The sequence below is a fragment of the Anas acuta genome, chromosome Z, assembly GCF_963932015.1.
Source record: "Anas acuta chromosome Z, bAnaAcu1.1, whole genome shotgun sequence".
Classification (NCBI taxonomy): Eukaryota; Metazoa; Chordata; class Aves; order Anseriformes; family Anatidae; genus Anas; species Anas acuta.
Genome location: NC_089017.1, coordinates 44,126,642 through 44,150,046, shown reverse-complemented (window position 1 = coordinate 44,150,046; position 23,405 = coordinate 44,126,642). Strand labels below are relative to the sequence as shown.

The following is a 23,405-nucleotide window of genomic DNA, read 5'->3' as shown; positions in this document are numbered from 1 at the left end:
AAGCAGAAAAGTGTAATTTTCATCTAAATTTTTATCAGAACTTCCATCTCTGCCTGCCTGCCTGCCTGTCTGGATGCTGTTAGGCATGCCATTGGAATAGTGGTGTGTGTGCCTTAGAATTTTATAAATGATTAATTTTTGAACTATTTTGATGTAGTAAACTATTTTAATGTAGTAGATCACACCAAGTCTATCATACAATGGGACAGTTTTGCAGTTGCCAGATACTTTTATCATGTGTTACTGCTGACTTCCTCTCTGCCTGCATCTATCTCCGTAGAAGGATTGCTTGCTTTGATTTTTTTTTTATTTTTTTTTTTTTTGTGCTCTGCTTCAGAGATATTTTGCAAGCCCATACATTGGTGGCTGTGTGTCCCAGTTTGCTGTCCCAGTTTGTAATTCTTTCATAACTGACTTCTGTAGACTGGTTCTGGAACTAGATCAATATCTTTAGGTCAGCTTTCCAGTGGCAAGTGGAAAGTGGCAACTTTCCACTATTTGTTACAATTAGAAGAAAAATGAATTAGAGTTAAAACTGAAGAATGTAGTTAATGTTCATCACAATTGTTACATGGAAAATAAAAACTCTCTGCCTGATTCATTGGTGTCCCCTGATGAGATTCAGGTTTGCTTAATAAAGGTAAATTGTGTAGAACTAATGGGTTTTGTTAACTGTTTAATACTGCTTGGCATCATTTTTCTTAACAGCATTATGTGCTATAAAGAGAGTACAAGCTAAAGTTATTAAGATACAGCTAACAATATGTGAGGTCTCTACACATATTTATCAACTGGGAGAAATCTTCATAAGTTTTTCCTAAGAATAACATCCCCTGCTAGACCTGACAACTGTCATGAAAGGCACAATGGAGAGATAGGTTAAAAGGGAGCAGGATAATCTCTGTTACATGGTTAATTTGAACACTGTATGCCTTTAACCAAGGCAAGAGTTAGTGGCTTGGGAACGTGGAAAGGAAGCTGTTCCTATAAAATGTGGTGGAAGGCTTTGTGTTCCTGAAAACAAGAACTCCATACAAAGTTCAGCCGGCAGAGCAGGCAAACAGTTGAGCCTGACCCTACAGTGTGGCCACTGGAGTTAGCAAAATCCTTGAAAACGTGGAATAGTAGAGTAGAAAGGAGGAATTTTTACTTCCACCAGTAAAACCTGTGATTGTTACCTGGAGGTGTGTCTAGCATATGCATTTTGAATTGTTTTAGAGTTAGAGAAAATGTCATTGTTAAACGCAAGACTTTGGTGGTATATTTTATATGAAAGAGATGGAGGTATGACTAGATTATTTGAACAGGTAAGTGAAAATATTGTTACTAGGTGGTTCCTTTTCAGACAGAGCAAAGTCAGACAGAACAAAAAGGGCAGAAAGGTACAAGCAGAGAAAGTCAAACTGAAAAATTAACAGATTTTTTAAAGGGAGTATGTGTAAATTCTGAAACAACTGTTGAGGCAAATGGCAGATTATCTTCCTTCTGATTCCTTCACATCAGCTTTTGAAAAGCTACTTCTTTGCCAAGAATAATGTATAGACTTTAATGTGAAGCTCAAATACAAGGTATGAAAGGGTCTGTGGTATGTAAGTTTGACTATGAAAGATGTTCTGGTCTATTAGCCTGTCTATTAGTCCATGAAAAGAGATGACCCTTTCTGGCATAGTTGCTGCCAGGCTGCTCTTGGGTGTGTTACTTAGTTAAATTGAATTTCTGGTGTCTTTCTGCAGTGAAATAAAGAAAGTGCACAATGCTTCCAGGAGCTGTGGCAGAGGAGAGAGAATGGTAGCATGCATGATACTGCAGAAAATGAGAATACAGTGCTGACATGAAAGTGGAGAAATTAGAAGAGAGAGGGGCACTTAGGAAGCTAGTGGAAACCGACTTGCACTGAGGTGCGGTGTGGGAGAGGTTGGTCACTTTATAAAGAGAGGAACTTCAAGAACAACGCTGAGTTCTCAGGAGCGGTGTTTAAAACAATTCTAACAGCAACAAATATTGTTGCTAATGGGTATAAGCAGGGCAATGATTTTAACAGTATCTGAAGGAGCATACTGATCAACTCAGCTGTGGGTTTACAATTCCTGGTGGGCTAAAATAATAACACAAGATGATGAAGATTGTTCATTTGGACTCTGTGTGCTGCTGCTGTGATTACCCAAACAGGCAGCTGTGGCATAGTGGAGAGTTCTTCATTTGCAATAGTGAACCTGGTTTTATATTAGTTCCTCCTTTTAATGTCTTACTCTGCGAGTCTGGACAGCAGCTGACATCTGTGCTATGCTGTTCATTGTTGCCGCTCTGAGCTTGGAAGAAGGAATGTCAAGGTGAAGTGAGCAAGAAGATTAAATGGCTGTATAAATAAATAAATAAATAATGAATAGATGCAGTGGAGTTCAGCTTTTCTGTTCTAGATGCGGTCAGGAACTGTTCAAATCTACTACACTCATAAGAATCTGTGAGGCAGCTAACAGATGATAAAAATAGGCCCCGAGCAGCAATAATATATTCCATTAAAACAAAATGAAAAAATAACCTTTAGCTTTTTAAGAGTGTATTGTTCCAAATCAGAAAAAGGACATTTCTAAGTGAGATGATTACAAGAAATCATGAGGTAGCTTCATTTATTGCAGCATCTATTTAGACTGAAAACCATTTTACCAGACTGAGGTCCAAATGATGGACAGGTCAAAAAATTCACAGTGAATGGTTCCAGCCTAAGAAGAAGTTAGTAGATTCATCAAGACACATAAAGACTTTTCTCAAAGGCAGTGCAGAAAATAAATGAGTCATCCCTCCCTAACTGCAGGATTTTCATAGTGCCTTTCATGTGAGGAGCTCCTCAGTGATTTCCACACCATGTGAAGAGGGAAACGTCTGTTTGAACATATCCAAAAGTGAGAATCTCTGTTTTTTTCTTGTCTGTGCCAGGTAGTGATTATGTAACGATATTATTGGTTGTCATCTTTGTGTGTACGTTTTACTTGAGCAGTCTTACATTTGTGCCTATCTTAAATCATGACTTTAAGCATTAAGACACTGGGGGTTGGATTTGTAGAGTAAATCAAATTTATGTAGGTATTCTCTAATTAACCATGGTAAAATCTTTAATGTATTACATGTTGCATACGGAATATACTAAACATATATATACAACTTCATATAGTAAAGTTATGCATTTTTATAAAATATACAGAATATTTTATATTTATTAATTCAGTCATTTGCTTCTTTTAACACTATGCAGTATACAAAAATTTCCCATTCCGTGCATTAAAATGAATGTCTTTTTCATTGTATGGCCATGTAATTTGTTATTTTTCAAATTAAGGAACAAATATGTGATGGAGGAAAGGAAACGGTTTTGTTCATAGTGTCTAAAACTGTATTTTAACACCTGCTGAGCTCAATTACAATTCAAGAAAGATTAAATAAATTATGTGTTTGCTAAAGATTCAGTGTATCCAAGTATCTCCAACTAAAGGCAGAAAACACAGAATGTCTTGCTGTATCAATTGAAAATTTCTAAAAACAAAATTCCAAAAAGAGACAGTTTAGATTTTCCGATATTTCTACGACAGAGAATAAATCCAGAAAAAATATTTCAAGAACAATAATGCAAATCTTTCTAACTCCCTCCCTTCCCCCCCCCCCCCCCAATAATTGCCGGGATTGAGGCAATAATGAGGAAAACTACTGTTTCATTTCTGTTATGATATACCTATGTATAGTCATTTTTACGGATGGTGGCAATTCAAATTTTTTGGCATTTCTCTGTTGGGTATATATCATAACAGAAAACTCAGTGCTGAAAGTATCATATGTAGAAAGAGACTAAACTGTATGGATGGTTGAAATTAAATATTAATTATAAGTCCATGCTTAAAATCAAAAGGTATTTACATTTTAGGTACAGTATTGAACCATATTACATTCTATTAGAATGATTTCTGAATTTGGTTACCTAGAGTTTCTTTTGCTTTTAGAAACCAGAAATTTCTCAGAGATTGATACCTAAAATATATATATGTATGTGTATATATACTGGTTAGTTATTCTTCCAATGTTGGCAAGGCAACGCCTTGTGTTAGTGGTGTAAAAATAACCAAAAGTGTAAGCATCCTAATATTTTCCAGTTACTAGCTAGTTATATAGTCATTTCTCTATAATTTATTTTAATTTTTTAATTTTGTTATATTTCTGTTCTGTACTACATTGTGGTAATTTCCAAAGCATGTTTTGCTCTATGAATCTTAAGTTCCTAAAAATGTAGAAGGAAAATGCATTGTTTTCTGTGGATGAAAAGATCATTAGTCAAATCATGTTTGTTGCACCAGCATCTTAGAGTAATATATATAGAAACTCTTTGAAATTAAGCTATTCTAACAGCTGAAAATTATTATTTTTTTTTATATGTCAAGATTATATGGCTGTTACGTTTAGACTTCCTATACTATTTATACATTAAGAAAACCTGAAAATAAGGCATATTAAAAAAATATTTTTTGTCATATTTGAAATACCAATCTGAAATTAAATATGTATACATATTATATACATATATATATATACACACATATATATGAAGTGCCCAGCAGTAGTTTAAAAGCAAAACATCTGCCATTTTAACTAGCAAAACCCATGAGATTTGAGTTTCTTTATAGCTTAGTCCATATTTGGGGAGTGCTTTTATGAGTTCGTCTGAATGCATTGAAGCATATTTCCAGCTTCACCTATTATTGTTTTCCTCTTTTCCTCTTGGATTTGTTCTTGAGCCTGATTCCGCTGCTTAGCTGAAAATAACAAACATTCTTCATTTACTTCATTTTCTTTTTGAGATGTTCGTTTTTTTCTAATTTTTTTCCTTTTTTTCCCCTTTCCATTTGTTTTCCCTTCTTTTTTTTTTTCTCCTTTCCATTATTCCAAGTCCCTTTTTCCTTTTTTCTTTTCCTTTTTATTTTCCTTTCCCTTTTTTCCTTTTTCTTTTTTTTTTCCTTTCTTATTTTTGTTTTTCTTTTTCATTCTCTTTTCACTTCCTTTCCCTTCCTTTCCTTTATGCAGCCTGTACCCTTCTTATCTCCATTTCAACAATGCATCCTGTCTTGTGAGTTACTTATAGAAACTTGGGCAAATAAAGGAGCCAGTGGTAGAATTTGGTCCTTCCCTTCCCTTCCCTTCCCTTCCCTTCCCTTCCCTTCCCTTCCCTTCCCTTCCCTTCCCTTCCCTTCCCTTCCCTTCCCTTCCCTTCCCTTCCCTTCCCTTCCCTTCCCTTCCCTTCCCTTCCCTTCCCTTCCCTTCCCTTCCCTTCCCTTCCCTTCCCTTCCCTTCCCTTCCCTTCCCTTCCCTTCCCTTCCCTTCCCTTCCCTTCCCTTCCCTTCCCTTCCCTTCCCTTCCCTTCCCTTCCCTTCCCTTCCCTTCCCGTCCCGTCCCGTCCCGTCCCGTCCCGTCCCGTCCCGTCCCGTCCCGTCCCGTCCCGTCCCGTCAAAATTTAACATATCTTCTAGTTTGAGAAGCACTGAGTGAGTTCTATTTACTTACAATCTGACATTACTTCAAAAAAATGGTCAAACATTGAAGACCAAAAGGTTGACTGAATAAAAAGTTGATGGAGTTCTTTGATAAAATTAAAAATCCATTGTACTGCTTCCATGCTATCCCTCTACAGGTTGGATTGGTTCTGAGCTCTCTTTGAAACTATATTAGAAAGTTCCTGGCCATTAAACACAAACTGACTTTCTGACTTTCAAATTATGTAGAAAAAAAAAAGGCAGAAGGTGCAAATAGATGATAAAGTAATGTATACCTGTAAACACTATGAATTGTATACTCATAAGGGAGAATGAGAAATAAATAAGCCACAAACATGAACAGTGAAACTGAAAGTTAAACACTTCTGTTATACAGAAGGAATTCTTTCTTTACCATTCCTCTACTTATGTGCTTATACTTCTTCCTACTCTTAGAATGCTCAGTAATATTTGGTTGTTTTAAGTACATAAAAATAATTTGATAAGAGACATTACTGTTTAAGTTACTCTGGATGGAAGCACTGGAATTCCATGAAACATATGTCCTTCCTAATCCCGTTTCATACTGCAAATTTTGCACGGGTAAGATGTTTTGGGGTGGTGAATACTTTTCTATCCCAAAGGCTTGGCTACATACAAAAGCAAGTAGAGGGCACAATTCATAGTAATTAAGGCAACTCTTTAACAATTTAACAGTAGATGTGTATGCTGCCTTCCCGCCACATCTTGCCAAAAAATGAAAAGACTGACAGTCTTTTCAAAACATTTGACAAACAGAAGTTACAGGGTTGTTTCAGGGATTTCAACATCAAAACATTGTATAATATGGCTTTTAACAAGTTTCAGAAAAGTGGTTCCTGGTTTTGACTTTCAGTTTAAAATGAGTAAGTAGGGCTTCCACAGTTCAACATGGTATATATTCACGTATTGTTTGAGGTGTCCCATGGCTGCATCTCAAAATTCTTCATCGTCCGGTTTGAAAACCTGTGGTTTTTTCCTTGTTCATGCCACTTCCAAGGGTGCATGACTGCCAAGTGATCATGGTTGCATGATAGTCAGGGACATTGTTAGCACTCGCCTCTAAACTACATATTACAGCAAAGGCAAAATTACCTGGGAGGGTGCATTAGGAAACATCAATCAGCTCTTCCAAAAAAGCCTGTTTTGTTAAATGCTGATAGAAAAACTGACGTAGTGAGAATGTATGAGTTAGGCTGATGTCAACAGCTGCAAATGTACTGTGAAACAATCTCCAAATGTTCAGTACACTTCAAATCATTCACTTGCGGAACTTTCTACCACATTAGAGAAATATCATTAATTTCTGTTGATAACTGACAGATTTTCTGTGCTTTTAAACAAGTCTTTTCTTAGTACACTGCAACTATCTAATTATTTACTCCAAGTATGTTAATTTTGTTAGATTAAATGAGCCCAGAAATTCAATTGAATTAATGTGATCCTCTCACTGAAAACTAAGCAGTCATACAGAGTTTGGGATTTCAGACACAGACTTGGCTCTGTCGAAAAATTGCTACTTAAATCTTTAAAAAAAACTTTGTTAAAATACAGAAAGGAAGAAAACCAGGAAAGCATTTGTAACTCAAATTTTTAAGTAAGGTTTGCATTCTTGACAGTCTCTTTTATTTTCTTTGTCTTTGTTTTACTGAAAAAAACTGCTCTTTGCATTCATTTGGAAAGTTTTGGGGACAGTGAGTAGAGCATGAATTTAATTGAACTGAGATGTGTTTTGGTCTTAATACCTTGAATATTCCTTTCCTCTCACTTCCAGAGAAGAGAAAGGTGACACCAGAAAGAAAAAGCTGTGCACAATGGGGAAGAGAACAAGAAAGACAGAAAAATGGTGCAACAACCTTCCAAACCCTGGCAGATTTTCTTCAGCCTCTTAAACGTGCTACTTTGAGCTGACTTCTTGGTCCTGGCTGCCCAAGTCTGTTTCTTTTTTCAACGAAGGCAAAGAAGAAAGAGTCAGGAAAGAGAGGGGAAACATGGTGGGGAGAGTGAAGGAGACAGAGGGATGAGTGACTGCAGAAGTAAAAGTCTTGCACTTCCAGAGTTTGGATTTAGTGAAAAACCCTGCATGGTCTTGAGCTCCTAAGATGTTTGGTGGTCAGACCGATGACAACCTGACAGTATCATGGTGTATCTAGAGATGAATCTATATTTCCAGCCAGTGCCTGTTGTTGATGTTATCTAGCCAATTTCTTGAATACATTTTTGGAGTCAACCTTGCTCCATGACAGCACATGGCAGGAACAAGTAACTGCAAGTGTTACCTTAGATACATGCAAGTAAAAGCAGAAGCTTTAAAGTAATTTCATTGAGACTTTTGATTCCAAGGACCCAAATCTTTTCTTAGTACCTTTCTGTCTTCTTTTTCTTCTCTCTCCTTTTTGTTTTTTTGTTTTTTTTTTTTATCATCACTCAAAGTTTCTCATCTGAAGTGTCACCAGTAGGTTTGTAGTGGCATAAGGAGCTGAGTATGGGTTCCTCAAACTGCAATGGCTTAATCAATGAATTGTCATTCCTCTCCTTTTAATTTACCTATTCTTATTGTCTTTAATTAATGAATATCTGAGGTAGATCACTGTTTTTACAAACATGTCAGTCCATTTCTAGGATGAATACATCTAGTTTTCAAAGTGACAAGGATGCTGCTTTTTTCTTTTTTCTTTTTTTTTTTTTTTTCTTTCTTTCTTTAAATGACACTCTGTGCCTGTAGATTAATGTATACTACTAGATCTTGCACTAGTATATTTCTGTGGAACCAGAAATATTTTTTCCATTAGGTCTACTTCCTTAAGCAAATGAAAGATGTGACTGAGTTTTTCTGTAGTAGAGACTACAATAAAATGTGTTAACATAGCAGCAAGGTGTCATATTTTGGCAAGCACTCTGCAGCTGCAAGGTATTCCCTAATGGAAACTTGAGGTTAGTAGTTCTTAAGCAAGTTTGGCATGCAAATCAAATGTAATGGAGAGTAGCTGCTGAAAAAAATAACAGTAAATAGAAGTCTTCTGTTAGAAAAGTGCTAGAGAAAAACTGAATTGTTCTCTTTCCAATGAAAAAATTATTACGTGTACATTCTTGTACAAGTTGGTGTTCTGCTTTGTTTTCTTTTCTCTTGCAGGGTCATTGGGGCCCTTCTTTTAGGCATATGTTTCTGGCATGTTAGAGTAGAAGTTAGTGTTATATAATTGCTTAATTTTCAGAATTTCCTTTGTGACATCCAGTATTAAGGCCCTATGAGTAGAAAAAGTTGAAGATAGATTATTATAATCACTTTGAGGGGACAATTTCTGGATAAATTCTAAAGGAATAGAAAGATTTTCTCTGTATAGAAAAAGTACTCATGACGTGTTTGAATTTAGAGAACTGTGATTGGATATGATAGCTAATATAAATACCCTTATGCTGGCCTTGGTTTTGTATTTTTGGCATTTTTAGTTGTAAAAGAGAATCCTCAGTCCAGCGATGGACAGAGGTCACCCTGTTACGTTTACATCCTTTAAAATACAGTAGCAAGTGGGGAGAGCTCGTATTTACAAAACTCTCTTAAACAAATTTGGAGAGAAAAGTGATGGCAGGAACTGTACATTTGCTTAGTGTTCTAGATCATATTTCTGCAGTTTGAGCAATGCAAATAGGCTTTGAATTATAAAATATTTTCCCATAATTACTTTAGTACTACATCTTGATGGTATATGCAGTTGGAGAGCAGAGTTGCTGCAGAAAACAAACCCAAAAGACTGAACACACACCCGCCCTATCCAAAAGAAATTTAACTTTGAATTGGCAGTGGAAACAAACAACAGCTCTTCATTGTTGTTGTTGTTGTTTTTCCTGATTTCTACTCAAGTGTTTTTGCTGGATTCTCTTCTGCCTAATGACAAGTTTCATATAGAAGTAATTTTTTCCTTTAGTCTGGAATTTGAATTTCAGAAGACAAGTCAGAAATATTTTGATTCCTTTCTTTAAGTTAGACAGTATAAGAAGGGTTGGAGAAAACCTAAAAAGTAACAAAAGGAAGGATTCCTTTTCCTTTTTTTCACTTCCACGACATATGTAGGGGGAACCCTAACTGAAGTGCAGTGAATGTGCTCCTGCAGATTCACAGTGAAAGCAGATGATGAAGTAGAAGGCAATGGGAGGCAGTTTCCTGCATTTCTTGTATCTTCACATGTAGCTGGGACCCCTTTCCTGGAGAAACGGAGTAAGCACTCACAGGCTGTCTGCAGACACATTTAGTTACCAGGCTGCCCAGTATTTCAACAGAGCAGTGATTTCATTCATGATGCTTTCGCTGGACATGGATGACCTGTTTGCCAGAGGAAAATACAGTGAAGTCACAAGAACAACACAATTATTTTTTTTAATGGTTCTTGAATAATTGCAGAGAAAAAAAGCCCCAGCATGTTTCCTTTTGAGATTTTGTGAATGCACATAACCAAGAGGGTATCATTAAGTATTTAAAACCAAATGTTGAGTAAGCCACGTTATTTTGTCAGGTTTGAAGGTTTTTTTTTGTTTGTTTGTCTGTTTGTCTGTTCGTTTTTGGTTTTGTTTTTCCTGTTTACTTACTCAGATATAGATGAATATAGGAAAAAAAGGTAAGGTACTATTCTGTATAATTCAACATGAGAGCACACAAGAAGTTCAAACTCTGAAATAGAAACTCCAGTTTCTCCCTGAATAATCCTTATCCTGTCATGAAGGCAGCAGTCTCTAAAACCTAATGCAGATATTGAAACCAGCTATTTATTTCTGACATTTTCTTTACATCAGTTTTTTTATATAACACATGAATTCTGGTCTTCTGTCACCATTACCATTTTTTAATTAATACTGTCAAGAGTTGGAAAATAAATGTAAGAGCAAATGTGTTTCTTGCTTAGCTTTAATATGAAAATAGGATTTTTTTGTGGAGCATAGTCTGTATGAAGCAAAAGACTATGGAATACAAGGAAGACAATCTTGCAAAATAAGTTGTGTTGCTTTGTGCTTGTAGATAAGTGTCAATGAACAATTGTGTTGTGAATACAGTCTACAAGATTGCTGTATTTCAATTAACAATAGCAATAAAGTAATAATGATTGCTGTATTGTTACAGTACTGTTAGTTGCTCTCAACCAGCTTTTAACTGAGAAGAATATTCAGTTTGCAGAAAACTTTGTCTTTCTTACAATGTTTTATATGTGAGAAACGTACAACGCAAGCTGGGAAAAGGCATTACAGGTGGAAAAACATGATTACAAAGTCATGTTTTGAAAAAATTTGGCAAGTACCACTGTATATCAATTCCCACAGAAGTATTGCAAAAAATGTTTCTTAAAAAAACATGCAGAATGTTTGCCACAAACATGTGATGGTCATATTCAGAACAAGGGAACTAAGTGAAACACAGAACAGTGTTTTACCATAGTGCCTAAAGATATGTAAAGACAACAGACTCAAAGGTCTGACTTCGTTTTGGTTAGAATTTGGCTGGTTTGGTTGGTCAAAGCCTGACTGAGCCTTTATGCAAATTTGTATGATCTGTGCTCATACTAAAAATGGTCTTAAGCCTATCCCATTTAAGGTTCAAGAATGCATAGTTTTCTATGTTTGTACGTCTGACTTTATAATAAAAGTAATTAGTATCTTAGGCTGCCTGCAGTGTTAGTTTTGAGAGGAAGTTAGTTTTCAAGGGAGGAGAGAGGAAGATATTTATAAACATTGGTGCATGTGACCTAGGGCTTAAGCACATGTTACAACACTGTCAGTTGTTTATACTGCATGTGGAACACACTGCTGCAGCTGATTACTACGTCTGGTGTTATGGCTTGATTATTGCCAGTGTCTACACGATAAACCAAAATAATTCTGTTGTTGCACACCTTAAAACCCTCTCTTCAATTTTAACGATGTCTTAAATAGTAATTTTCTTTTTAGAGCTTTTGACAGATGAAAGAAAAAAAGGCCATCTAAAAGGCAGCTCAGTTACAGTAGCTATCCCCAGTCAAAGTGAAGTGGTCAAGGAGAAGTTATGACCTGCGATGAAATTCACAACTAGCTAGTATTTCCAGACGTGATGTTAAAGCTATGTCTTAATCAGGTCTCATCATATTTGTCTTATACTCTTACTAGAACATTTTTGGATTCTTTGAATTATTTTACTCTTTCTGGCACAAAACACTAACCTTGGAGAAAAAAAAAAAAAAAAAAAAAAAAAAAGTTAAAATTGATTCCCTCTCCCCTTGCTAGAGTTTCATTTCATTGTATTATGCATATTTGCATGTTCCTAGTGTTACTAGTTTTATCTTTTGAAAGTTTTACCTTTGGTCAAGCTACAGTAATTGCAGACTGTTCAATAAATCATTAAAGGTTCTCCCTTGAAGAATGCAGAAAAAAAAACAGGGAAAAAATTAATTGTTCTGTGTGGTAGTCTGTGAAGTGGTCAGATTAGTTACAGACTAGTGGACATTAGCAGAAAAAATTATTTGCTAGTATAAATTTAATGCATGTCTTGGTAATACCATATTAACCTCATCTATGTTGTTCGGAAATCTACTCCTACGTTTAGCTGATTGGAAGATCAAGTAAGCCTCTGATTATAGTCTTCATGGGGTATATTCAGTTTATATTCCTCTCTTTTTGAGGAAAAAAGGTATTGAACATTTGGTTTACTGGGATATCATTACAGTGTTTTCGTTTGTTTGTTTGTTTCATTGTTTGTTTTTGTTTGTTTTTCTTTTGTTTTTGTTTTCATTAGCTATTGAAAGAGCCTCAACAAAACCTGGAAGAGCTCCTAGTTTTTCAGAAAGTGCTCTAGGATCATCACACAGGATTTACTTTGGGATGCTGCAGTGATGGTCATCAGTAAAAACTGTTTATGTCCAGATATCTTTTAGATCTTGTGGTCTGTGAATAGGGTGATCAGCTAACTTATTTCAGTTTATTGTTTTGCGACTTAAGGAAATTCTTAAATTACAAATTCTCCTCTTTGGAGGTTTCTAAACAATGTTACTGAAGATGAATGTTTTACCTCTGTTTAAATAAGCAGAACATATAATAATAAGAACAATTAATAAGAAGAACTTTATTATAATTAGCTTTATTATTAGCTGTAATAATCCATTCTCCTTCATGGAGGGCTATAATATCCTTGCCTAGGGAACAAAGAACTTCAGTAACATTTTACATGACTTAACCCAGAAAGTCAAGCCAGTTAGCTTTAAACAACTAAACTAAATTGAATAAGAATGAGAACGTTTTGTGAGGCAGTGTCAATAAAAAAGTTATGCGTGATGCAAAAGCACATTTAATGTTATGGTGTCCATCTTTTGCTGTTATATTTTTTGAAATATAATTTGCTTGAGTCGGGTGCTGCTTCCTTGGAGAAGGGAGTGGCACAAGGGCATTGTCAATCAAGCACTCTCTGAAAGTAGTATCTGGTTTTATAAACATTTAGCAAAGTAGAAATTCCTTAAGGAGTAAGAGGAATCCTAATTTCTGAATAAAAGTATCATATATGTGGCACTGACCTTTTCAACTGAGTTACACATGGGAAAATGGGTTTCTCATACATATCAATAGCATGGTGCTTTTGGCAAAGACAAGTGATATTGAAACCAGCTGAATAGTTAGCTTGTTTGAGGTAGTGTGGAACAGTCATGTTTACCATTCTTTCTTTCTATATTTGCTCTCATATGTACAGTCTGTTGCAAGTAAAGAAATGTGTAAGACATTTTCAATCTCTTTGGAAACTGTGGTAGTCACATTTGCATTGTAGGAACTTGAGTAATCAGCTCTCCAATTGTCACACCAGAAAGATCAGAGAAATCACTTGCACTTTGCATCTCATGGATTTTGTCATTTCTATTGCTCTGGCAGCAATTAACAAGGAAACACACCTGCAAGTTTTAATGCACAAATAAAAATACTAGCTTGCCTTTGGATTTGGGTGAGTCACAGAATCACAGAAGGCATACAGTCCTTCAGAAATCATGTTTAACATGGCCACTGCACAATGTGGTGCTTTTACAAGCACCTGGAGACTCCACTGCTGCAATTCATAGTCTTATGTGGTAAATCATGCAGCTGGCTTAAAGGTCATCTTGTCAATACCCTCAGCTCTCTAGCGACGTTCTCTCTCAACTTAATCAAGGCTGGATTATCTGAGCTACACAGTGACAGGATCATGGAGAGGAGCGCAGAGCTGGTCCTGTGCCAAGGTGGCTCATGTATTTGCTCCAGCACGACTCCCAGGTGGGGCAGTGGTACAGCTGCAGCATGTGGAGCTGCAGCAGGCAGCACACAGGCCCCTGCAGAAGCACATCCAGAGCTTGCCTCTGCACAAAGCCACTGCTTTGTGTCCATTCCCATTGCTGCCTAATACAGTATAGTATGATTTATTTTTTTTCTCCACCATCATCACAGTAGTCTCTTTCTTCTGTCTCTCTACTACTCTGGATAACACGGATTTACTTACCTGTTCTTGCCTTCTTCTCATTTTCTGTACAAAAGTCCATGAGTCAGGTGGTCATTTTAGCAACATCAAGCAGCCCAAGTCACAATGTGGAAAGGGAACCTAAAACCTGTGTGATAGTGACAACTGTACTGTAATTTAAGGTAGCTGTGGATGCTTGAGTTACAGAAGTACTTGAGGTCATAATCAATCACCCTGGTTTCTGCATTGATTCATAGGATGACTGCTTTCATTTAGCCTAAAAACTAAGTAGAGTGATTGAGGTATAATGACTGTAGCTATCTGCTCAAGTAAAGACCTCACCCTTTAAATATGTTGCAAATGAGGTAAGTTTGCTTCATAAATTATTTATTTTGGGAAGATTTTGTAAAGCTTTATGGTATGAAAGCGTGATCTTAATCTAAAATTAAGGTCAAGCATTCATCTTAGATACACTTAGAACAAAAGGGATAGCAATAATAATAATGTTCATATAAACCCTGTGTTCTTGGAGAGTGATGCATGTTGACATATATAATCTGTTAATTCCTAGATCAGCTGGATCTTTTTTTTTTCTTTCCTCTTTCTGATAAAATGCTTCAGCTGTCTCAAGGTGGTTTGAAAGTACTGATACTTCTCACCAGCTCCGATATAAACTAAATATTTTTTAGTTTTCCCAGTTACTCCATCACTGTTGACTATTGCTAGGTCAAATGTAAACAGTACTTGTTTTGGGTATAGTTCGATCCCATTTTAATCATTATGTTGAAAAGCTACATATATTTATAAAAGACATTTAGAATTTGCTTTGGTAAACATACTATTCTGTGGCAATATTAATGCTTTTCTGTAGGCTTTGCATGTGTTTTTGCTTATAGTATAATGTCACCATTGCAATGTACAGTTATTTCTTGGCAATTGCTCTTGGAGAGGAAAATGATATATGAGGCATAGTGATAAACGCTTATAATGCTTTACACTCCACTTGATCAGAAATATCTTACATGTGTAGGAAAGCCAGGATTTTTAAAAGTGTATAATAGCATTGCATCTGTTAAAACTATGCTAGTTTTACTTATTCATGTGATCAGTTCTATGGACTTAACTACACCATTTTCCTAAATTTTATATTCTCACATAAGTAACCTCCCAATTGTGAGCAGATTCAACTGTACTATTTCTTTACTGTATTCATATGTTTCCTTATGACTACCTAAGCACCTGTGCCATTTGGACAGGGTTGTTACAAAATCATGAGAATGTTCATAACTGAACCAACATTGTATTTTATTGCTTTAGAAAAAGCCACATTCTGAAGAGGGAAGTACTGCTAATTTTCTCCTTATGTGCAGAGTTACATCAAAATCAAAATGGGTCTGCCCAAGTTTGAACTAGGAAATTACACTGTGTATCTTAGTCACTTAAAAAGTGACAGAGAGTTTTCAGAGAGCCTGAGATAGTGCATCTGGATTCACAGAGAAAATTGTAATTCAATTCTGAGCAAGCTTTAAGCAAAACAGGTGAAATCAGACTTTGAGACACTATATATGTTGTTTTGTCTCATCAAAACTTTTTTTACAACTAGATGATAAGATATAGAGTTTAGTAAAACGAACTACACTTACACATCTTGTCCTCTGTAGGTTTTTTTGTTGTAGCTGTTTTGTTGTTGTTATGATATGTCCTAGCCGTACTGCCTTAAAAGACACATCATCACTTTCATAAGGAAAATGAAGTTATTTTCATTCCTTAATATAGACTGCAATTAAATATATGGAGATGGATGTCATACTAAAAAGCAAAATAAATCAGTAATTAAACTGTACAGATGGAATAGAGATAATTAAAATATATATAAAAATTGTCTTTACAAGCCATAAAAAGAAATCCATCTGTTTTAAAAGGAAATATAACCAAGTGTAAAATCAGCTTGACTTGTAATTTTTTCTCATAGCCCTTGAACATCTGTGAAAAGCACTTTGCTAGTGTAAGTGATGGTATTTTTTTGCTTTTATCAGCAAAGATTTCATTCATACAAGTAGAAGGCTATAAATACAATACACTGCTGAGCAGGCAACTAAGTTGGACTGCTTCCATCAAAGGTTTGTCACAGGGGAGCTGCACTTCTGATTTGAGACTTTTATTAGTGCAGGCTCCTGTCCCTGTGTTGCATCCTACTGGACGGTCATAGAGAGTCTTTGTGGTCATGGCTTCTGAAGAAAATGTGCAGTATCAGTGAGGAAAAATACTGTGATATAAAATTGTATAAAAAATAGTAGGAATTCATTCTGGGAATGAGTTTTTTATCACTGTCTCTTCCTTTTTAATTTTATTTATTTATTTATTTATTTATTTATTTAATTTATTTTACATTTTCAGCATAGTTTGAATCTTCAGTAATGCATTACAGGAAAGATTCCCAAACATCAGTTACGCACGTGTGTTCACAGTTCTGAAGTACCCAGTACACCTTTGGCTAGTGTGTAGCTCAGCTGGACTGCTAAGTACCCAGAGTGATTCCTATCAAAAATTGCCTGGCTTCAATGGAGAAGACTTAAATTTTACAGTCAGCTGTTAGCAATGTAATGCCCACACAAAACATTTTTTTGGTTGTTAGACAGAATGAGGAGCCCTAGGAAACATGTGATGTTTTCTGCAAGTGGAAATCTGCAGGAGAAGTTGCAAATAAAATATTTTCTAAGATGGAAAAAAAATGATGTACTTTCCTATTGAAATGTTTAAAATCTCTGATAAGAAATGAACATCAGATTGATCTAAATTTTAGTTAGTGATGGGATATATTGTTTTTCTGAATGGGAAAAAATAATCATCTATGACTGTGGTTGAAGCTGTGGAAATGAAACAATGTAAAAAGAGGCAAATAAAGGAAATGAAGAAAAAGGGACTAAAAATCCTGTATTTAAAACTTAAGCAGATTATTTAAAGTCTTTACACTGTGACATCAGTACTCAAATATCTGCAAATCTAACTACAAACTCTGAGGAGCTGAAGTCATTTATCAAATAGAGATACTATAGTAACAGACAGTGATAGGAAATATTGGATAAATCAGAACACATCATGTAAACATGTCTGGACTTTTAATCCAAGACTTTTATTTGTCTTTTGCTTTAGTGAGCAGAAGGTAGACTTAATTCTGTGTAAGAAGCTCTGTTCTTCTACTGAGTTTATGCCGTTATTTCGTGTAGCCTGGACTGATAATGCTGTTGTTAATTATGGATTGCATAAATCTTCCTGGAAAAAGGCTTTATTTTCTTTGCTTATAATTTTGCAAGATGTGAATGACATCTTTGAAGAACAAGATTAGGGAAATAATATTGCTGGTCAGCATTAAGAAAAGCAGAAATGCATTCTTACTGACCAATGGGTTCACATTCATACTTGGGGATGGCTACTGGGTCATCAGCTAGCAGACTGATGATCAAGGTGCAGATCCATACTAACCATCATTGTGAAAATTTACCTACAGACAGATTGTTTTTGTGGGAAAGACAGAGGCGATTATGCTGTCCAAAGCTGTCATCTGCTGGAAGGATATTTTGCCATCTGACAGCACCTACCTGCCAACATGACTGCTTACTCATTACCCCTCTAAAGCAAGCCAGTGCGGTGGCTGGAGGGGCAAAGCAGAAACACCTCTGTACAGTAGAAGAGCATGTGGTCCATGACAGGGTGCCTGGGAATGCAGAGAGGCAGACAGTAGGGCAGTGAAGACCACTGGACAGGAGCAAGGATTTGAGGAGAAAATACAGTAGGTATTATCATAAGTATGGATGCGGGCAGAGAGAGATGACTGTAAGTTTTAGGGCATGTGCTTTGTAGAACTGGCAGCAGCAGGTCTCCTTTCTGCTCTCCTTTTCAGTCAGCAGGAGCTAAAAACTCTCTGTATTATTAATATTTTTTTTTAATTGGCCTTCATTAATTCAAAGCCTCTGCTGAAGCCTCTGCTGGGGATCCTGAAGACCAAACTGATTTAATAGGAGCAGTCAGGAGTTGATGTGACCCTACCTGCTTTTTCCTGGCCCAGGCTTGAAGCTGTGTGCTTTGGACAGTCTTAACTTGCAGCTCTAGGCTGCCACATCCCCTACCTTTGATCCTGAAATGTCTTGTGAAGTCCAAAACTAGAGAAAAGCAATTACATGTATTTATGTCATATGGATGGGTAGCAAGTACTTTTTTTAATTTTTTGTTTCTGTCAAAGAACAGTAATATTGCATCCAGAATGTAGTAAAAAATAGAAGCACTGAAAACTCCTGCATTCAGAAATTGGGGAAGGTTGTGTTTAATTTTTCTCTTCCACCAATGCTTACGAGCTTTTATATCAGGTGAGGACTGTAGGGAGACACAATGGCATTTATTAGAGCTACACAGTAGAGGTAGTAAAATGAGGATTTGGACATACAAGCTCTCTTCAAGACTCCATCAATATCCAATGAAATAAAACTTGAAAACAATTATTTGGCATCTAATTATATGAAATCTTTTAGCTCATCTGAAGAAAAACTGCAGCTAGTGGGAGGAAGTGTTGACAGAGTTGGAAAGGTGGTAAAGTAATTTATTCCAATGGAATCCTATGTAATGGGTGATCTTTCTTTGTGCTTACAGAGTATGGGAAGTGGAGGTTTTAATCCTTTTAAAATATAGTGAAATTTTTCTAAAGAGCCTTGCTTAGTTAGCAAACTTAAAATTATACTTAATGTAAAAGTGATCTGTAATTTGCTTAACATCTCTGTGAAACACGTTTTAGCTATTTTATTGCCAAATACTATATTTACAAAGGTTAGTATTCTTTGCATCTTACTTCACATGGGGATATTGAGCTTATTGAACTTCTAATTCGTCTCTGGAAGGCAAATGTGTAGGTAATGGAGACAGTTTCAAGTATTGACATGCTTACTGTAGTTTTCAAGTGGCTGTAAGCTTTAGAAAATTAGAGTTGGTATCATGAGATTTAAAATTTCGTGTACTGAAAATCTAGTTGTTTGGTGATGGTGAGCAGCCTATCAGTTCAGACACTACATAAGTAGTGTCTGAATCAGTAGTGTCTGAACTGATAATTCCTGATTCATTTTCACTGATTATAAGTTAGAAAGTTACTCGTGCATCTCATAGACACATTTCATAGCCTTTCTAAAAAGAACTATACTGTGTCTATTTGTAATGAAAACATTAAGCATGTATTTTGCACATAACTAGTTAGTAGATCTGGCACGCAGATGTATTCTCTGTGCATTATGCAATAAGTATGCAGATGATGTTTTCAAGGACTAATGAAAACATTGGATTAACAATTCTATTTATGACTTCTGACTCTTCCGTATTTGTTTATACAGAGTCACAAATAATGCTGTCTGGTAGCTGGTCTGTATACGGTGTCGGATGCACTAGTTGTGTCACTAGCCTATGGAAAGTGATTAAAAAAAAAAAAAAAAAAAGAATAAAATATGAAATCAGTTCTGTTTGTATCTTAGATTATGAATCTTCCCTCAGCATATGTTCTAGCCTATATAGAGAAAATTGGGAACCTTTGTGGATCTTGCCTTTTTAGTATGGTGGATGTGACTGCTGTCCAAGACAATGATAGTGTTTGTTTCAAATGAAAAATGCTGATCCTCTGTTTCTCTGAATTTATTAAGTAAAAGTTGTCTGTTTTGTGTGTGTGTGTGTGTGTGTGTGTGTGTACGCTTGTGTATGCTTAGTTGTTTTATTTAATCCTTCTAAAACTGAAGATGGTAATTGAAGATTTTCTGCTGCTGCAGGACCTTTTCCAGAGGATTTTGATTTTACAGTTTTGAGGCTGACAAAACTAGAGGGTTATAACTCTCCTAGGTTAACAAAAGTCACTTGAAATAACTTTTAAAAAGCTACTGTCTGCCAGCTTCCTGAGACAAATATTTTAAATTCTTGAAGGCAGAGTTATATGCCTACTTTTGTATGCACTTGAAGGCATTATAAAACTACTATTCAAGGATCACCAGAAACAGTAATAAGAAGCAGTGCTTTTGCATCATTTCCTATTTTAAGTGGTTCTGTTTTTTCCCTCTCACACTTTTATTCTAAGCCAACTGTATGAAATTAATAGTTCAGACTGCATTAAAAATAAATCTTATACACCAGAAATTGCCCATATTAAGGCAGTGATTAAGCGTAATTGTCTGTGAATGCTCCTTGCTCAGTGTGCTGCATCTAAATTTTGCTTGTTCCAAGTGTTCTATGGGAAGGATTTTAAGAAAATGACTAAAATTCAGTGATTATGATTCTGAATTTATTATATACAAAAATAGATTATGTATCATTATAAGTTAAACCTCCTAATGTGAGCATTTTAAAATTAGGGGCCACTAAGGAATTACTTTGTAGACTGGAAGAAGGGAGGACCTAGTAGGAGTTCATACTTACGGTTTCTATAAGCTGAGAGGTAAGTAAGGTGAGGAAATAGGTTTATCAGTTCGACACCAATCTGGGAATGAGCACATGCTTTCTAATAATTTCCTTTACATGATGTATATAAAAGCAGAAAGACCCTGCGCTAGGTGGGCTTTCTTTTTTGTTGTTGTTATGATGTTAAGCTATTCCAGGTCACCAGTGTAACTGTAATTTAAGCTGGTAGTGATTGAAATATGTTCATGTACAGTAGCTGTTGCATAGTTAACAGCATTACTTTTATTTCACAAGTAAATACAACATGCTTATTTGATGAAAGAACTCGTTGCTATTCTAAATATATTTAAACCTGACTTTGAAAAAAATACCTATTGGTGATAGCTGTATGGAAAATATGTTAAATGTTAAAAACAAACTAACAAACTACTATCTGACAGTAAATAGAAAAGACCAAAACTCATTTCCAAACTGATGATAGCTGTATTGATCAGTTCATTCCTACCACACTAGTGGTAGGAATAATAGCCAATTATGTCTCCAATTCCTAGTTTTACTGCTTTTTCAGCTTTTTAGGCAGAAGGTTCCAATATATTATTTCCTTCTTCCTTTTTGATAAGGTTTGTGAACTCCATATATGAGTGAGGTCCTTTGCATGTTATAACGTGTAGCTTTTCTGGGAAGGCAAAGTTTTGTTTTGAGACAGATACAGTAACATTTCAACCCACCTTCATTTCAACCCGCCTTCATATCTAAGTGCAACTTGAGTGTAAATACCCATTGTGTCTAACTGCTTTATATTTATAACATTCCACATTCTGTCTTCAGTCCTAGTGCAGGAAAAATTATTTTGTTACTGTGTTTTTGAATGATATTATTCCTATTATCACATCTTTCTAAAGTTCTGTGTTGTTTTCCCCTTTTTGTTCAGTATTTTAAATAAATGTTATTTAATTTTATTCTTTATAGGAATTGGTAGGCATGCCTGTAACAGAAATAACAGCTCCCTGTAGGCATATCTCCAAGAAAACAAATGTAAAAGTCCTATTACGTTGGTTTCAAATGGCTCTGAAATGCTTTTTCAAGATGATCAGAAAATTAAATTGAGTGAGAAAGAACTTATCTTTCTATCAATAAGAAATGGAACTACTGGCCACCTAGACAGAGGAGTAATTTTCTTATTATTTATCCTATTAAAAATAAATAAGAGGTTATCCTACAGAATTAGATCCATCTCTCTCTAGTTCTAGTCTCATTCCTTCAAGGTATTGTAACACTTCTAGCAAGAGATGGGGGAAAATTAAAATGAATTATTGTATTTTGTTTGGATTTTTACATTCCTTTTACTCTTTTGTCTACCCTACAACCTCCCCTCAAAACACAAACAAAACAACTAACAACTTAATAAAAGTGATGGTTAACTCATTTCTAAAAAAAAAAAAAAAAAAAAAAAGGTCAATTGTATTGATAAAATATGAAGTGCTTTATTTTACTTTATTTTATATTTTATTTTATTTTATTTTATTTTATTTTATTTTATTTTATTTTATTATTTTATTTTATTTTATTTTATTTTATTTTATTTTATTTTATTTTATTTTATTTTATTTTATTTTATTTTATTTTATTTTATTTTCTGAACTGTTTTCACTGGGAATTTGCTACTCTTGAGTATTTCTCCAAATGTGTAAAACCCGTCCATTACTTATACTCCACTGCAATTCCCCATTTGCCAATTTTCTTGTTTTGCATTTGTATGATTCCATAATCTTTATGGTTAGCTTATAGAAGTTTTCTATATATTTCATCATATGAAATAGTATATACTATAGTACTATATATAGTATAGTATAGTATATATAGTATATACTATATATATATTATATATACACACTATATATGTGTGTATATATATAGTATATATATATATAACAGTATAGTATAAATATAGTATATATATATTTATATAATATATATAATATATATTATATATATTATATATATACTGTACTATAGAAATGCTATACTATACTATATACATGCTGTGACAGACTTGGCATAAAACAGAAATCATAGAATCATAGACTATCCTGAGTTGGAAGGATCATCGAGTCCAACTCCTGGTACCACACAAGTGCACAACATTCCATTATGAGTTATGTGCACCTATTCCAGTGCACAACAACCCTCTTGGTGAAGAACCTCTTCCTGATATCCAGCCTGAACCTTCCCTATCACAGCTTGACACCATTCCCTTGGGTCCTATCACTTATCACTGGTCACACTCATTTGGTACAGAAATGTATGACATAATGTTATATAAGACACAGTTCATGTAGATTATGAATTCCTTCATAAGCTAATCACTAGGTTAGACATGCTTTTGTGATTTGTAGGAAAATTGGTAGAGTTTATTACTGAGGAACCAATGAATATTTGTGTCTTTCACCGTCTGAAAAAAAAAATAAATAGTCTGAATTCTATGGCTTGAATTAGAAATTATCTTTAGGAAGGTAATACCACTTTTTAGTTGTTTGTTTGTTTGTTTTGTTTTTTGTAACATAGATTTTCTAATGTTTGTTTCAAATGTGTAAAACAGTAACATTTTCAGCCGTGAAGACATAAGAGGCAGTATAAAATGGGTTTTAAATTACCACTCTGCAGCTGGAAGATTTTTTTCTTTTTACTAAACAGCAGCAGTTCCTGATTCGGAAACCCAACAATAAAGTGTATTGTTAAGAATATTTTATAATACCAGGAGAATGAGGAGTCACTGTTTAGTGCAATATCTCCAGTCCCCATGAAGTACATAACTCAGTAGACATGGATTATGTTTATTTTTAGTGTAAGACTAATTCTCGGTAATGTTGTAGGAATACATTCATGTTAATTAATGCTATATTTTCATCCCATCTAGTCAGAAAACACAGCAATGCCCGTGGAAAAGTATAATGGCAATGTAATTAGGATTTCTTCTAAGAAAAACATTGTAACAGACATCCTGC

At 35.1% G+C, this 23,405-nt stretch overlaps 1 protein-coding gene and 1 long non-coding RNA gene across 2 annotated transcripts in view; both read left to right on the top strand.

Annotated features, from left to right (window-relative positions):
* The window catches only part of CHSY3 (chondroitin sulfate synthase 3), a 189,899-nt gene that overhangs the window by 144,171 nt on the left and 22,323 nt on the right, over positions 1–23,405 (top strand). The window lies entirely within an intron of this gene.
* On the top strand, positions 772–11,427 carry LOC137847835 (uncharacterized). The gene is made up of 2 exons (XR_011091093.1): positions 772–2,900; positions 7,324–11,427. It is a non-coding gene; the product is annotated as an uncharacterized lncRNA (long non-coding RNA).